Here is a 17,960-nt window from a genome sequence, read left to right as displayed (position 1 = left end):
TCTCGTAGCTGTTTCCCTGCAGTTTGACGTCGGTTTAGCCGTTGTGTATTGTCACTTACTTCGAGGGATAGCTTTTTCATAACTGATTTTCAGTTTTATGTAGCACCACATAGTTCGTCTTTTTATTAGCGTACTCAGATTACAAATCTGAATCTGGAAAGGCATTGTCATCACTGCCATACCATATTCTGAACGTTATAGGATTCTAACATTTTATAATTTAAGTGATATTTTTTTATTTTTTTATTTCTAAGGGCTCTTCTACTCTATCGCGTATGTAGTGAAGGCGGAGCTGCTCTTCAGTCCTCTCTCAAGACGTCGGCTCAGACGTCTGAAGTTGTGCACGACGCAATCTGTCCAAAATTTCCAAAACAGTTTGTTTAACGAAATTTTTAATGTTATGTCCAGATGAGAAGTGCTTCTGAGCTATAAAACACGAAGTATGGAACGTACCAAGAATATTAGTCATGTCTATCCTCTCCGTTCGTAGTCTATGAAATCCAGAAGCATTTACCCTCTGGATTTAACGGGGAGAAAAATCGGTGGAACTGAATTTGATGAACGACTTCTGGCGCGCATTACCGGGAACATCTGTTCTGGTCATTAATTACAAAAATGGTTCAAATGGCTCTGAGCACTATGGGACTCAACTTCTGAGGTCATCAGTCCCCTAGAACTTAGAACTACTTATACCTAACTAACCTAAGGACATCACACACAACCATGCCCGAGTCAGGATTCGAACCTGCGACCGTAGCCGTCACGCGGTTCCAGACTGAAGCGCCTAGAACCACATTAATTACATCTCACGGGTATTACGTGTTTCGCGGACACTCCATCTATCCGAAATCATAGTTGACTTGTTGCTCATTTAGATTCATCTGTCAGGTGGCTGCGCTCTTGATATAAACGTTTACACTGAACAGGAATGATCGACATTCAAAGTTATAGTTATGCACTGTCACTCTAGTTTTTATGTGTACTTTAACATATAGGTCGCATATATATCGGCCTGCTACATCTGTCTTAGATTTATGGACAAACTTGCATAACGCCCAGAGATTCATCTCAAATACGGGTTTCATCGACACATTAGTCTTTTGTTAGCTGCAGTTGCTTATGTATGTGTTAATATGTATCAGTTCCTCCTAGTTACTTACTTGAAATTGCTAATTTGTGGAATCCTGTATGTATTTTCCTGCGCCGAGTAAAAATATTCATGTTTTTGATTTCTACAATCAGAAATATTTCAGTAGTGCTGTCATTGCTACAGGTATTAGGAGCTACGAATGTTTCGAAATCAGGGACATTACTTCCAAATTATTAAACTCGAAGCGTTAAGGAAGTTTAGTACGCAACCGCTTCCAGAGTAAGGCAAAACGCTGGGTTACTGATTAAATGTTACATGTTACCCGAAGGTAATACATAACACTTAATGCGTAACCCAGCGTTTCAGCTGCCTCAGGGTGTGTTACCCATTTCTGTAATAGCGATTGCAGACTGGCAACAGTGACAAGAGCATTTCTGAGAAACAAGAAATTTAAGAGCGGATGTAAATTTGAGTGGTTCAAATGACTCTGAGCACTATGGGACTTAACGTCTGAGGTCATTAGTCCCCTAGAACTGAGAATTACTTAAACCTAACTAACCTAAGGACATGACACACATGCATTCCCGGGGCAGGATTCGAACCTGCAACCGTAGCAGCCGCGCGGCTCCGGACTGAAGAGCCAAGAACCGCTCGGCCACCATGGCTGGCTAAATTTGCGTGTTTGGAAGTGTTTTCTAAAGGTATATGTCTGGAGTGTAGATTTGTATAGTAGTCAAACATGGACAATACGCAGTACAGCCAAGAGTACAACTGAAGTTTTGAAATGTGAAAGAGTGAAATAATGCTGAAGATTAGATGAGTAGATCGCGTGACTGACAAGAAAGTACTGAATCTAATCGAGACCAAAAGAAATTTGTGGCACAACTTGAGTAAATAGATAGATTGGTAGGATGCATTGTGAGACATCAAGGGAACACTGATTTAGTATTGGAGATATGGAGGGGGGGGGGGGGGGGGTACAAATCATAGTACAGCTTCGGAAGGATGTAGGCTGCAGTAGTTAATCGGAGGTAGGACAGAGTAGCATGGAAAGCCACATCAGATCAGTCTTTGTACTGAAGAGCACAGAAACAACAACGTTATTATTAAGTGTATGCGACAATTTTTTGTTTTCAGTGATTCTACATTTTGTTTCAAAGAGCTGTACAATAAGACTGAGCTCTGCAGATTGTTACGCTGTGTCCTACCGGTTGGTGACTACACACAAGTGTTTTTTCATTTTTTTTATTCCTGTGATGTACGGTAAAGATAGCTTATAGCCCGCATCTCGTGGTCGTGGGGTAGCGTTCTCGATTCCCACACCCGGGTTCCCGGGTTCGATTCCAGGCGGGGCCAGGGATTTTCTCTGCCTCGTGATGGCTCGGTGTTGTGTGATGTCCTTAGGTTAGTTAGGTTTAAGTAGTTCTAACTTCTAGGGGACTGATGTCCATAGATGTTAAGTCCCATAGTGCTCAGAGCCATTTGAACAATTTTTGATAGCTTATATTAGCCGAAACTAGTAATCAGTAAAAATAATAAATAGCGAGCTTGCCTAATAAAGGATTTTATCTGAATTAAGTAACACTTTTTGGAAAGATCTCGCTCGCCCTCGTTTACTAGCGGTTAGCATATTTAGCTACGGAAGCTACACTTCTTACCATTAGCCAAGTGAAAAAACCAAAGGCGTGCTGTGAGCCGCACCACGCTTTCTTCAATTCGGTATCCCGCATGTTGGTGCTGACTTCGTTTCCACTGCTGTTGTAGGTCGGTACTGCAGCGGCAGGCAACACAGGGAAGATATCAGGTCTGCAGGGCGTAAAAATCCAGCAGCCTCATAGAATTACAATGAAGCACCTAATCCGAGGCCCCGGAGAACTCCACCTGTCGCAGCCCGCTCTCCGCGGCGTCCAGGGATTTTCACTTTTCCGCGGTGCTGCTTCTCATTACGGAGACACGCTGCCATCCCCCCCTGCTAGCAGCCCGGCAGACGCGTGAAATGAGACACTGCTCCAAAGAAAGGCAGCATTTCGCCAGTGGGCTCTCCGCTGTGTGCGGATGTGACACTTGAATGCCGCCTGCGCACCCGGCCGTGGCGGGACCGGGTATTTTCTTTTTCCTCTAAAAAGAGTTTCTGTTAATCTCGCGGCACGAATCCTCGGGCGCATTGTCGCCGCATACAGCGCCCGCTGTACGTGACTTTCATCCGGATAGAGCCCCGCCTGGCTGCCACGGGCTGACGGATTAACGCAGTGGGCGCGCGGAATCGAAGCAGCACTAGCGGCGGAGGTTTAAACTTCTCGTGTTCCCTAAGACGCAGTGTGCGTTACGTACCATACGGCCTGGCTGCGTAAGCTCTGCCCTCTTGCCGGACTGTTGAATCACTCACTCCGTATCGTCTGACACATTCTTAAGTGTAGGTATTTTTTATAATTACTGGAAGTATTTAAATTCCATTTTTTGCCACTACAAACTACTTACATCATCACAGGCGTTTCGCTTCACTGATTTTCTGTCAACGTCAGTGGTCTGGAAAGAATCATATTTACAAATTTTCGATTTCTTTCTAGTTCTATAAGTCTGGCTTTTCTTTTTTCAGGCATCAATCTTCGTACGGTACTGGATGGGTTGATACAGCTCACCACAAATTCCTCACATGTTCCAACCACTTCATCTCAGAGCAGCACTTCCACTCTATGTCTTCTTTTCGGGATGCATTCTTATCTCTGTCGTCCTCTATAGCCTTTACGCTCCACAGCTCACTCTAGGACCATGTAAGACATTCTCTAATGTCTTAACACATGTCCTATCATAGTGTTGCTTCCTCCTTTCAGTGTTTTCCACATATTCCTTTCCTCGACGATTCTGCCCAGAATCTCCTCATTCCTTACTTTATCAGTCCACATAATTTTCAGCATTCCCTGTAGAACCACATCCCAAATACTTTGATTCTCTTCTGTTCCGGTTTTCCGATAATCCACGTTTTACTACCATACAATGCTGTGCTCCAAACGTACGTTCTCACAAATTTCTTAGTCAAATTAAGGTCTATGTTACGTACTAGTAGACTTCTCTTGGCCACTAATGCCCTTTTTGATAGTACAACCCTGCTTTTGATGTTCTTCTTGGTACGACAGTCATTAGTTCCAGAATGAGATTTTCACTCTGCAGCGGAGTGTGCGCTGATATGAAACTTCTCGGCAGATTAAAACTTTGTGCCCGACCGAAACTCGAACTCGGGACCTTTGCCTTTCGCGGGCAAAGCTATGAGTACCGGGCGTGAGTCGTGCTTCGGTAGCTCAGATGGTAGAGCACTTGCCCGCGAAAGGCAAAGGTCCCGAGTTCGACTCTCGGTCGGGCACACAGTTTTAATCTGCCAGGAAGTTTCGGTCATTAGTTATTTTGCTGCATAGGTAGTAGAATTTTTTAACTCATTCTTCTTCGTGATCATCAATCCTGATGTTAAGTTTCTCACTCTTCTGATTTCCGCTATTTCTAATTGCTTTCTCCGATACATTCTCAGTCCATGTTCTATACGTATTAGATTACTCACTCCATTCAGCAGATCCTGTAATTTTCCTTCACTTTCAATGAGTATAGCAATATCATCAGCGAGTCGTATCATTAACATCCTTTTCAAATTCAATTTTGATTCCACCCCGGAACCTTTATTTTACTTTCCTCATTGCTTCTTCGATGTATAAATTGAACAGTAGGGGCAAAAGAATACATCCCTGCCTTACACCATTTTTAACCCGAGCACTTCGTTCTTGGTCTTACATTCTTATTAATTCTCCCTTGGCTCTTGTGTATGTTGAATATTAACTGTCTCTCCGTATATTTTGCCCTTACTTTCCTCGGAATTTCTAACATCTTGCACCATTTGATACTGTCGAAGGCTTTCGTTACTTCTCGTTATAAAAGATCTTGAAGTGCCTTCCCCGCCCCTCGCAATCGTAATCTCCAATCGTAAAATCACACATTACTTCTTTCCCCGTTCATCTTCTCAATGATTTGATGTTGCCTTCCGCAAATTGCTCTCCAGTTCTACCCCCGTCTCAGAGTACCATTTACACTCAACGTCCACACTTGCTTGCTGAACATATTCTGATCTCTGGCTTCCACTCCACTTCTTACATTGTACGGCTTCCTCTGATATCATGGAGGTTATTCCTGGTAGATTTAATATGTGTTCTGTCAACACGATTCTTCTTTATATGAAAATGGCATCTCCTTTCGGAAATGCCCGAAAGAAAATATACAATCGGTGACCACGTAGCTCTCTTAGAATGAAATGGTAATTAAATGAAAACTCCAACCTGTCAACAGGCGTTGATATACATCAACGGGCGAGTTGAAAATGTGTGCCCTGACCGGGACTCGAAACCGGAATCTCCTGCTTACATGGTAGATGCTGTATCCATTTTTTTTTACTCATTTTGTTCGATATAGTTCGTTGCGTTTGGTCTGGTTGAACGTCACAAGACATCCGTTCAAATTGATCGTTGGTTCCTTGACTCAGTTTTTTTATTACAGAGAGCATGCAGCCCTCTGACCGAACACGCTGAGCTACCGTGCCGGAAACCATCTGAGCCACCGACGGCATGGAATATAATGCGACTGTAGGGGATTATTCCTTGCACACTCCCTATGAAACCCACATTCCCAACTTAATGTCCAAACACTACATTCGTAGTGTCCCTACCCATTACACTCATTAGTCGCGGCAGACAATCTTACCGAGTCTTAACTATATGAAGATGGTATCTGTTCTTTCGGACTAACCAGCCATTGACCTTCTTCTTCTGTGCGGGATGCACACAAATTGCATTACGGGACTCGATAAGATCGTCTGCAGCGAGTAATGAGTGTATGGACAGGGGCACTACGAATACTGTGCGTGGACATTAAGTTGGGAATGTGAGTCTTACGGGGAGAGTGCAAGGGATAAATCGCTGCAGTCGCACTATCCTCTGTGTCCTCGGTGGCTCAGATGGATAGAGCGTCTGCCATGTAAGCACGAGATCCGGGTCAGGGCACACATTTTCAACCGTCCCCGTTGATGTGTATCAACACCTGTCGACGTCTTAGGGTCTTGATTTAATTATCATTTCAAACGATTCTTCCTATTGTCATTGCTTTCGCAACGTTCCTCCATTCACCAATTCTGCAGAAAAACTCCTCATTTCTTATTTTATTAGACAACATAATTTTCAACATCCTTGTACAGCACCACCTGTCGAAAGGTTCGATTCTGTTCTTTTCCGTTTTTCCCACGGTAGATATTACACTTTGAGACTGCTATATCGTCCAGGTCGTCCATGCCGGAATATATGTTAATGTTCTAAAAGTTTATTGCTTAGCGTTACCGTAGTGTATGCGTTATACAGGGTCCAGTAACGTTAATATGGCCACCGTCTATGTTCGTTGTCAACGTGCAATAACCACTCATTGGCGGTAAGGAGGCAAGTGGCTGCACTGCCAGTAGCGTGTATACAAAGTATGCTGGGGGATTGTGGGAGAGGGTGGGACGCGAATAACAATGCAGTCGTTGTGGTAATGCGGAAACGGAGCCATTTATCTGATGCCCAAAACAGCACGATCAATGGCTTTTGCGACAAGTCTGTAAACCGTTCACATGCCACCGTGGTTAAAGTTCGCCGTGCATGGCAAAATGGCTCTACCCAAAACCATTACCGTGGTAATATCAGTGCACCACGGGTCATACAGTATATGACATATTTATGTGATTCCACCTTTTGAAGGATCCACGTCTATCGAGAAGAAGTCAAACGGGAACCAATTGGATATATTCGTCCCTGTAATGGCGCCAATGTTTAGATGACTTATGTTGCTAGTTGTAGAGGGGCCTGAAGGTCGTACCAACGAGACACCGAAACTGGTAAAGGAACATTAGAAAACAGTATTCAGAGGTTCTGATCCGCTTTGCTACCCTTAAGTTGAGACACTGTCCCGTCCACGAGGGCCTGGAGTCTACCTTTGGTACATCTACATCTACATCTACATCTACATCCATCCTCCGCAAGCCATCTGACAAGTAAAATTATTGAATAATATTACGGCTGTTGGTCTGTCTTCTTGAAATAAAAAAAAAAGATAGGAATGAACGACGGTTACGGATATGTGTGCGTGCGAAGAGACGTGCAAGTGTAAGCAATTGAGCACAACTTTGAACTAAGGGGCTTCCAACAGCGTCTCCTCAACGAGCGTTCAGCGGAAGTTGCTGCGTTTGGGCCTCCGCAGCAGGCGCTGGTACGTGCACCCAAGAAAACTGCTGTTCATCGGAGACGAAAGTTGTAATTTTCACGGCAGCAGGATGTCGACTGAGCAACGACAGGTGGTTCTAACCACGTTTGTGCTCCATAGGACAGCTGGGCTTTGGGGTCTACGGCCCTACAACAATATTCGGAAGGTTCCAGGCCAGAGGAAGGACCGTTCTGGTCTGGGGAATGTTTTAGTGGCATTCCCTGAGTGATCTCGTCATTCTGCAAGGCACAATGGATCAACAGAGGTCCACCCCTTCATGTTTTTCCTCAGCAGTATGACGTCTACGTGCAACATCTCAGAAAGCTTGCGGTGTACATGCGTGATTCGAAGAGCACCTGGATGAGTTTGCAATTGAGATATTCATACCTCATAAATTGGTAAGAGGTGGAACGGATCCACCGTGGTACACAAAAAAGGTCCGAACGCTGTTGCAGAGGCAACGGAAAAAGCATGCGAAGTTCAGAAGAACGCGAAATCCCGAAGATGGGCTAAAATTTTCAGACGCGCGAAATTTGGCACGGATTTCAATGCGAGATGCCTTTTATAGGTTCCACAACGAAACATTGTATTGAAATTTGGTAGAAAATCCGAAGAAATTCTGGTCGTATGTAAAGTACACAAGCGGCAAGACGCAGTCAATACCTTCGCTGCGCAGTGCCGATGGTACTGTTATAGACAACTGTGCCGCTAAAGCGGAGTTATTGAACGCAGTTTTCCGAAATTCCTTCACCAGGGAAGACGAATGGAATATTCCAGAATTCGAAACACGAACATCTTCTAGCATGAGTTTCTTAGAAGTAGATACCTTAGGGGTTGCGAAGCAACTAAAAATCGCTTGATACGGGCAAGTCTTCAGGTCCAGATTGTATACCGATTAGGTTCCTTTCAGATTACGCTGATACTATAGCTCCCTACTTAGCACTCATATACAACCGCTCGCTCACCGATAGATCTGTACCTACAGATTGGAAAATTGCGCAGGTCGCACCAGGGTTCAAGAAGGGTAGTAGGAGTAATCCATTTAACTACAGACCTATATCATTGACGTCGGTTTGCAGTAGGGTTTTCGAGCATATACGGTATTCAAACATTATGAATCACCTCGAAGGGAACGATCTATTGACACGTAATCAGCATAACTTCAGAAAACATCGCTCTTGTGCAACGCAGCTAGCTCTTTATTCGCACGAAGTAATGGCCGCTATCGACAGGGGATCTCAAGTTGATTCCGTATTTCTAGATTTCCGGAAAGCTTTTGACACCTTCCTCACAAGCGACTTCTAATCAAGCTGCGGAGCTGTGGGGTATCGTCTCAGTTGTGCGACTGGATTCGTGATTTCCTGTCAGGAAGTTCGCAGTTCGTAGTAATAGACGGCAAATCATCGAGTAAAACTGAAGTTATATCAGGTGTTCCCCAGGGAAGCGTCCTGGGACCTCTGCTGTTCCTGATCTATATAAATGACCTGGATGACAATCTGAGCAGTTCTCTTAGATAGTTCGCAGATGATGCTGTAATTTACCGTCTAGTAAGGTCATCCGAAGACCAGTATCAGTTGCAAAGCGATTTAGAAAAGATTGCTGTATGGTGTGTCAGGTGGCAGTTGACGCTAAATAACGAAAAGTGTGAGATGATCCACAGGAGTTCCAAAAGAAATCCGTTGGAATTCGATTACTCGATAAATAGTATAATTCTCAAGGCTGTCAATTCAACTAAGTACCTGGGTGTTAAAATTACGAACAACTTCAGTTGGAAGGACCACATAGATAATATTATCGGGAAGGCGAGCCAAAGGTTGCGTTTCATTGGCAGGACACTTAGAAGATGCAACAAGTCCACTAAAGAGACAGCTTACACTACACTCGTTCGTCCTCTGTTAGAATATTGCTGCGCGGTGTGGGATCCTCACCAGGTGGGATTGACGGAGGACATCGAAAGGGTGCAAAAAAGGGCAGCTCGTTTTGTATTATCACGTTATAGGGGAGAGAGTGTGGCAGATATGATACACGAGTTGGGATGGAAGTCATTACAGCATAGACGTTTTTCGTCGCGGCGAGACCTTTTTACGAAATTTCAGTCACCAACTATCTCTTCCGAATGCGAAAATATATTGTTGAGCCCAACCTACATAGGTAGGAATGATCATCAAAATAAAATAAGAGAAATCAGAGCTCGAACAGAAAGGTTTAGGTGTTCGTTTTTCCCGCTCGCTGTTCGGGAGTGGAATAGTACAGAGATAGTATGATTGTGGTTCGATGAACCCTCTGCCAAGCACTTAAATGTGAATTGCAGACTAGTCATGTAGATGTAGATGTAGATGTAGATGTAGATGTACTCCCTTGGCCACCAAGCTCTTCGGATTTATGCCCTTCCTTTGGTCCCACCTCGGACGGGCTGTTCGCGCCACGTATCCTCAACAGTGAAACCTAGCGCAGCTAGCCATGGCAATGGTCGGCGTGGCTCCACGTCCCAGTCGATACCTTCCAAAACCTCATTGAATCACTTACTGCACGTCTGCGCTGAAAAGTGTTATTGAGCCATTAATGTGTATTAAAGCCGCTACCGCATGTTAAGCTGTGTCCAGCACGCAAGAGTAATTTTTTGCCACTGACAATGCATTTTCAGTTCCGATTGTCGTTTTGATTCGTGTGCGCACTTCACGTAGCACAGTAACAGTTAAGAGTCAATCTGTCGTTGTTGGTCGGGCGTGCTTGTGTGAGACATGCGTGTCCAGAAGTAACAGTGTAACGGTATCTACACTCCTGGAAATTGAAATAAGAACACCGTGAATTCATTGTCCCAGGAAGGGGAAACTTTATTGACACATTCCTGGGGTCAGCTACATCACATGATCACACTGACAGAACCACAGGCACATAGACACAGGCAACAGAGCATGCACAATGTCGGCACTAGTACAGTGTATATCCACATTTCGCAGCAATGCAGGCTGCTATTCTCCCATGGAGACGATCGTAGAGATGCTGGATGTAGTCCTGTGGAACGGCTTGCCATGCCATTTCCACTTGGCGCCTCAGTTGGACCAGCGTTCGTGCTGGACGTGCAGACCGCGAGAGACGACGCTTCATCCAGTCCCAAACATGCTAAATGGGGGACAGATCCGGAGATCTTGCTGGCCAGGGTAGTTGACTTACACCTTCTAGAGCACGTTGGGTTGCACGGGATACATGCGGACGTGCATTGTCCTGTTGGAACAGCAAGTTCCTTTGCCGGTCTAGAAATGGTAGAACGATTGGTTCGATGACGGTTTGGATGTACCGTCCACTATTCAGTGTCCCCTCGACGATCACCAGAGGTGTACGGCCAGTGTAGGAGATCGCTCCCCACACCATGATGCCGGCTGTTGGCCCTGTGTGCCTCGGTCGTATGCAGTCCTGATTGTGGCGCTCATCTGCACGGCGCCAAACACGCATACGACCATCATTGGCACCAAGGCAGAAGCGACTCTCATCGCTGAAGACGACACGTCTCCATTCGTCCCTCCATTCACGCCTGTCGCGACACCACTGGAGGCGGGCTGCACGATGTTGGGGCGTGAGCGGAAGACGGCCTAACGGTGTGCGGGACCGTAGCCCAGCTTCATGGAGACGGTTGCGAATGGTCCTCGCCGATACCCCAGGAGCAACAGTGTCCCTAATTTGCTGGGAAGTGGCGGTGCGGTCCCCTACGGCACTGCGTAGAATCCTACGGTCTTGGCGTGCATCCGTGCGTCGCTGCGGTCCGGTCCCAGGTCGACGGGCACGTGCACCTTCCGCCAATGTACTGTGGAGACCTCACGCCCCACGTGTTGAGCAATTCGGCGGTACGTCCACCCGGCCTCCCGCATGCCCACTATACGCCCTCGTTCAAAGTCCGTCAACTGCACATAGGGGTCACGTCCACGCTGTCGCGGCATGCTACCAGTGTTAAAGACTGCGATGGAGCTCCGTATGCCACGGCAAACTGGCTGACACTGACGGCTTCGGTGCATAAATGCTGCGCAGCTAGCGCCATTCGACGGCCAACACCGCGGTTCCTGGTGTGTCCGCTGTGCCGTGCGTGTGATCATTGCTTGTACAGCCCTCTCGCAGTGTCCGGAGCAAGTACTGTGGGTCTGACACACCGGTGTCAATGTGTTCTTTTTTTCCATTTCCAGGAGTGTATTTAGCGACGAAGCGTCATTGACCAACAGCGGTAACCTAAACCGGCATAATATGCACTATTGGGCAACGGAAAATCCACTATGGCTGCGATAAGTGGAGCATCAGTGACCTTGGCGGGTTAAAGTATGGGGCGGCATTATGGGAGAAAGAATAATTGGCCCCCATTTTATCGATGGCAATCTAAATGGTGCAATGTATGCTGATTTCCTAGGTAATGTTCTATCGATGTTACTACAAGATGTTTCACTGCATGACAGAATGGCGATGCACTTCCAACATGATGGATGTCCGGCACATAGCTCGCGTGCGGTTGAAGCGGTATTGCATAACATATTTCATGAATACGGCCCGCACCTTCACCGGATCTGACATCCCCGGAGTTCTTTCTGTGGGGAAAGTTGAAGGGTATTTGCTATCGTGATCCACCGACAACGCCTGACAACATGCGTCAGCGCATTGTCAATGCATGAACGAACATTACGGAAGGCGAACTAAATGGTTCAAACGGTTCTGAGCACTATGGGACTTAACTTCTGAGGTCATCAAACTCCTAGAACTTAGAACTAACTAACCTAAGGACATCACACACATCCATGCCCGAGGCAGGATTCGAACCTGCGACCGTAGAGGTCGCGCGGCTCCAGTCTGTAGCGCCTAGGACCGCTAGACCACTGCGGCCGGCGAAAGGCGAACTATTCGCTGTTGAGAGGAATGTCGTTACACATATAGCCAAATGCATTTAGGTTGACGGACATCATTTTGAGCATTTGTTGCATTAATGTGGTATTTTCAGGTAAACACACTGTAACAGCACGCGTTCTCAGAAATGATAAGTTCACAAAAGTACATGTATCACATTGGAACAATCGAAATTAAATGTTCAAACGTATCTACGTTCTGTATTTTAATTTAAAAAACCTACCTGTTACCAACTGTTCGTCTAAACTTGTGAGCCATGTGTTTGTGACTATTACAGCACCATCTATCATAAAGCGAATAAAGTGGCCTAACGAAAACATCATATTGCTTTACTTACTACACGAATATGTAATAAAAAAATGGGGGGGATTCCTATTTTAAAAAAGGCAGTTGACATCCATTTGACCTATGGCAGCGCCATCTAGCGGGCCAACCATAGCGCCATCTAGTTTCCCCCTTCAAGCTAGACTTTCGTTCTTTGTAGTTCTTGCGTTTGACACTTGTTTCGTGAAATATTTTGCCTGCTCACGATCAATAGACCACCATGTATGTGCAGATAGTTAAGCGCAATTTCTCTGTTATTTAATGAAATAAAATAAAAAGTTCATTGATGATACTCTAACGTCACGGACACAAGATGAAAATAACAAACCTGTTAAGTTGGCAACACTACGCACACGAAAACTCACACAAACACGTTTTGCCGCGTGAATGTACATAAAGACTAGTGCAGGTATATTTCATTGTATTTTACGGAAAATAAATGTCTTCTTCTGCAAACTAACCTGACATTACGCCAAAACCATTAGTGCCATTAGCAGTAACGTGCAGTAACACATCCAGATATTAGCAGAAATTGGAAACACTGTAAATAAAAGTCACACGTCAATATCTGCTGTAACGAATTCTTTTAAATCTGGAAAGCGAACCAAAATTGTAAATGTCTGTTATTCCAGCACTGTGACTCTGTTTTAAATTAATATAGCGAAAGCTTATGGTTATAAAAATATGCTTTATGTGCCACACGGGCACGTTTTAGTATCGATAGTTTCCGTTCGTTGTTGGCCTCTCTGGCCGCAATAGCTTCTCGAGCCTGGAGAGGGCAGGTCTGTGAGCCAACATTTAAGCGCTGTGCTGTTGCAGACAGGAGGCGCTCTCAAACTGACGGGTGGTTGAGCACTGTGTTTGACAGCGGCTGGGGTAAACGCCATAACATTGCGTCGTGGCCGACGGTGTCCTTGGCCCGCTTTCAAGTTGCGTTTTTAGTTACTGCGGTTTCGGAGAGATTAAGTGCCGGCTGTGGCCGTGAAGACTGCTAGTTGAAAAGCTATCTCTGTGCACCGCACGGAAACTGTCTTGATCTCGGCATTGGAATTTGCAAAACGCCTGTGTCAACTCGTGCAGGGTTGGGTTCCTATTTGCTAGTTTCATGAACAGTCTGCAGGAGTATATGGTGAATAGCACCCGTTGGTTCCTGATTCTTAGGAAACTCGTCATAACACCTACTTGGTGGCAGCTCAGATTAGCGGTTATCAACCTACGTGAGCTTCCTATTAGCGGGTGTGTGATTATGTTGTGTAGCGCAGTGTGTATTCTAACTCCCCATCCTTTTCTTCATTGTGGCCTGTAACAACTTCATTTACGAATACTTTCAATCTAGTAATGCACGAGCTGCGTGCCTAAGTTTGGTCGCACCTATAATAAATGTTTGTTGTTCAATGTGGAACCAGTTGCTTTATGCCCAACGTTCGCCTGTTGCAAGTGTACTAAGAGTGTCGATTTGTGTGTTGTAAATGCAAATTGTTAATAAATGGTTAGTATGTTACAGGATAGCTTTATGTATCTGTTGTTTATGTTGTGGCTGCAACCAAAGAGACCTGCGTACGATAAATGCCTTTACTGAGAATGTCTATCTCTTTAGTGGCGATCGCCATCCACACTTAAGGAAAAGAAATATCTTCGCTCTGCAACTCGTACTTGTATCACACTTCGCTTTTAATGTTGTCAGGTTATTCCACTTGCTTGCAACCAGTGGTTTTCCTTCTACGTATCTGCAGTCATGTGATAGTGGATGGCTGATGTTAATGAACTGTTCGCTATTTTCAGTATGTTATTGAAACTTGTAATGTGGAATATGCAGATTAATTTAGTAGACTTCTGAACTGATCAAACCTCTGTGCTAAGCATCTGTCACATGTTTTTAAGTTAATGTTGTTCTAAAAAAAGAAATTATTTCAGTCAATCTTTCTGAAAGGTATGTAACATCTACCAATAGATGTGTTCTAGGAAATTAATTTAATTAATCCCAGAGGTAGCTGCTGAGATTGTCTTATATCATTTGTTTTAATACACTCGTTTAAGTTTTTAATAAATATGTTAGTAAATTTGTGACCTAATATCCTTCCACCAAAACCACCTTCCTACCACATTGCACTCTAGTTGCGAAGCTAGTTTTTCAGTACCTTCTGCAACTGTACGGCCACTACTAACGCTATTTTCACACCACACATAAGCTTCACAATCAGCTGTGAGATTTTGGGCAGAGCACACTCAGTAATGCTACAATTGAGTTTGCGTATATGGTTATTAATAAAAAAGAAAGAAAAACACTTTTATTAGAAAAAATTCCGGATCGCATTTGGCGGACTTACGACAGATAACTACTTTCGACTCGAAGGAGTCACGTCAGAGCCAATATTTTGTTTCGAAAATAACACGACATATTGATTGTAAGTGACCATGAAGATTAATAGATAAAGACGTGTTACTTCCGTAACAAGATTTTCGTTCTAATGATGAATTATTAGAGTCGTAAGACGTAGTTTTGTTAGATGGAGCGCGCGCTCTTTTGATAATATCAATTTTCATTGTGAGACAACACATTTGAGTCCTATGATTGCAACCTACACAATCATGCCTTATTATCCTGGTCACTATGTTATATGCATGGTGGATGATGAGCTATTTTGTAATCCATGCAGAAGGCGCACCTCGATTCATAAGCAAGATACTTCGAAAATGCAGTCGGTCTATGAATAAGACAGCTTACGAATCTCTTGTGGGCACCATCGTAGAATATAGCTCGAGTGTAACGAACCCTCTAGCACGGGATTTCGAACGTGTACACAGAAGGGCGGTCTGAACGGGCACACGTCAGTTTCGCACGTGAGAGAGCCACGAAAGTGTTTAAAAAAGGTTTTTGGCAGACTCTTGTGGACACACGCAAACTATCCTTAGGAAATTAGAGTGAGGAATGAGACACTAGATGTGGTAGATGAGATTTGACTTTTGGGCCGCAAAGTAGCTGAAGACGGCCTTAGAAGAGGTGATATAAATTTGCTAATTGCAAAATAAGTATTTCTGGAAAAAATAAATTTATTACTACTGAATATAAATAGAAAAGTTAGGAAGAATTTTGTAGCCTTCTACAGAAGTGAGTAGAGGATGATAAACACTTCAGACAAGAAGGAAACAGAAGATTCGGAAGTACAGTGCTACCGAAGAAGTTTAGACGGGCAGATAGGACAGCTGACGAAGAGATAACGAAGCCAATTTGTGAGAAAATCAGTTTATATCGCAACTTGCTTTGAAAAACAAGTTGGCTGGTGAGACACGTGCTGAGGCATCAACAAATCTAAGTTGGGTAAGTGTGTGGGCTACGGCAAAGTTACAGGGGGAAATAAAGGCAGGAAATGAAAGCTTGAGATAAAGGCTTGAATACAGTAATGAGGTTTAGAAGAATGTATTTCAATAGCAATGCAGTAGCGAAGAGGCCTGCAAAGAATAGGTTATCACGGAGAGCTACATCAGTCCAGTCCACAGAAAGAAGAACACAAGAACAACACCATGGATACCACAGTAAGTAAAGCAACAGTTTCAGCAGTTATTTAACGACGGCACTTGCGGAAATAGTAAAAGACATTGCTGATATGAAGAAAGGAGGGAAAAAAACAATGTCAAATGAAAAAAAGCGGTTATTAAAGAGAAAGCCAGAGCATACTAATATTTTAACACGAGAAAGTACGATGAATTGAATAAAATTGTTCCTGAATTCCTTTAAGAGAATACGAATTTGACACAAGAAAACTGATGTAATACAAAATGAGTGCTGAAGAAAAGGATAGAGTAACATACGATAGGAACATCCGAAGTATAACAGGTAGCGGACGGCACAGCAACTAGCAACAGAGAACAAACCTCACTAGCATCAGAATTTTCCTTTAAATCATATTATTAGTTATTTTTCTGTCTCAGCACCACTTTAATGTTTGTCTGTCTCAAGAGAAGAATGACTAACACAGAAAATGACGAAAATTCAGACATTCGGGAATTATTCTCAAACGAGGTATGTAAGGCCATTCGAGTTGTGAGGAACGGAAAAACACCTAGAGGTGGTGGGGCTACAACAGAAATTATTAAATTTACAGGAAAAGTAATACAAAAGGAATTTGCAAGAATGTGTATTGAACACCTTCATGGGAAGACAAGTCATGAAAACTGGAGAGACGAGTTACTTGATTTATGAGAGGCACTCTACACCTGTGAATGCCTCTTGATGAATCGAAAGGGCCCAATCAGGAAACTAAAATTTAAAGACAGGAAGATACTGCGGAGAATACTAGGACCCATAAGGGAGGAAGACGGCACTTGCAGAATCTGGCACAATAACGAGCTCTACGAAGATCAGGAAGACATAGTCACATAAATGAGGAAAAGGCGACTGACCTTCTACGGGCACATGACACGCCTGAATCGCTCCAGACTCACGAACAGGATCCTCACAGTGACATGTAGGAGAGAGGCGTCCCAAGCCAAGTGGATCACCTCTGTTAAATCAGACTAAGAGGACTGCAGATCCCATTAAAGACAACCGAGAACCAAACTCAATACTGGCACGCCATATTACAGGGGGTCTTCCCACTGTCTCTCACAAGTGAGAAGTGTACATCCACCACCAGACCTAAGTAGACGGATGAGAGGAAGCTGTCTCACAGCCAGAATATGAAGGCATACTGGGCCAAGAAAAAGCAGAAGACCCTGGCTGAGAGTTGAGCCCCGTGGTCCCTATTACGCCGAAACGAAATGAAAAAAAGAGTCGGAAAAGATATAAAATACTAGTCTCTGTAAAGTTGTAAGTATGCTGTTAGGTTTTTATGTTGGTAACGACATGCAGTGTTCTGTATGAAAATCACTGTCTGTGCTGTGGGCAGTCTGTGGCTGGTTCGCATTGTTGGAATATTTGCTATTGTAGTGTTGGGTAGTTGGATATAAACATCGCGTAGCGTTGCGCAGATGGAGGTGAGCCGCCAGCAATGGTGGATGTGGGAAGAGAGATGGCAGAATTTTGAGAGCGGACCATCGGGATGTGTGTCCATCATAAATAGTAAATTTGTAATTCAATGAACTGATATATATATATATGATCACTTTTGAACATTATTAAGCTAAATACATTGTTTCCTCTCTATCAAACTCTTTCATTCGCTAACTATGCCCATCAGTAGTTAGTGCCTTCAGTAGTTAGAATCCCTTATTTACCTGACAGTATTCGCGCTCGCTTTATTGCAGTAGTTCGAGTAACGTAGATTTTTGTGAGGTAAGTGATTCATGAAAGGTATATGTTATTGTCAGTCAGGACCATTCTTTCGTAGGGATTATTGAAAGTCAGATTGCGTTGCGATAAGAATATTGTATGTCAGTTTAGTGTTGATCATGCTATATTAGT

Source organism: Schistocerca gregaria, chromosome 7 (genome assembly GCF_023897955.1).
Source record: "Schistocerca gregaria isolate iqSchGreg1 chromosome 7, iqSchGreg1.2, whole genome shotgun sequence".
NCBI lineage: Eukaryota > Metazoa > Arthropoda > Insecta > Orthoptera > Acrididae > Schistocerca > Schistocerca gregaria.
The sequence above is the reverse complement of the archived record's forward strand: the minus strand, read 5'-3'. Positions refer to the sequence as shown.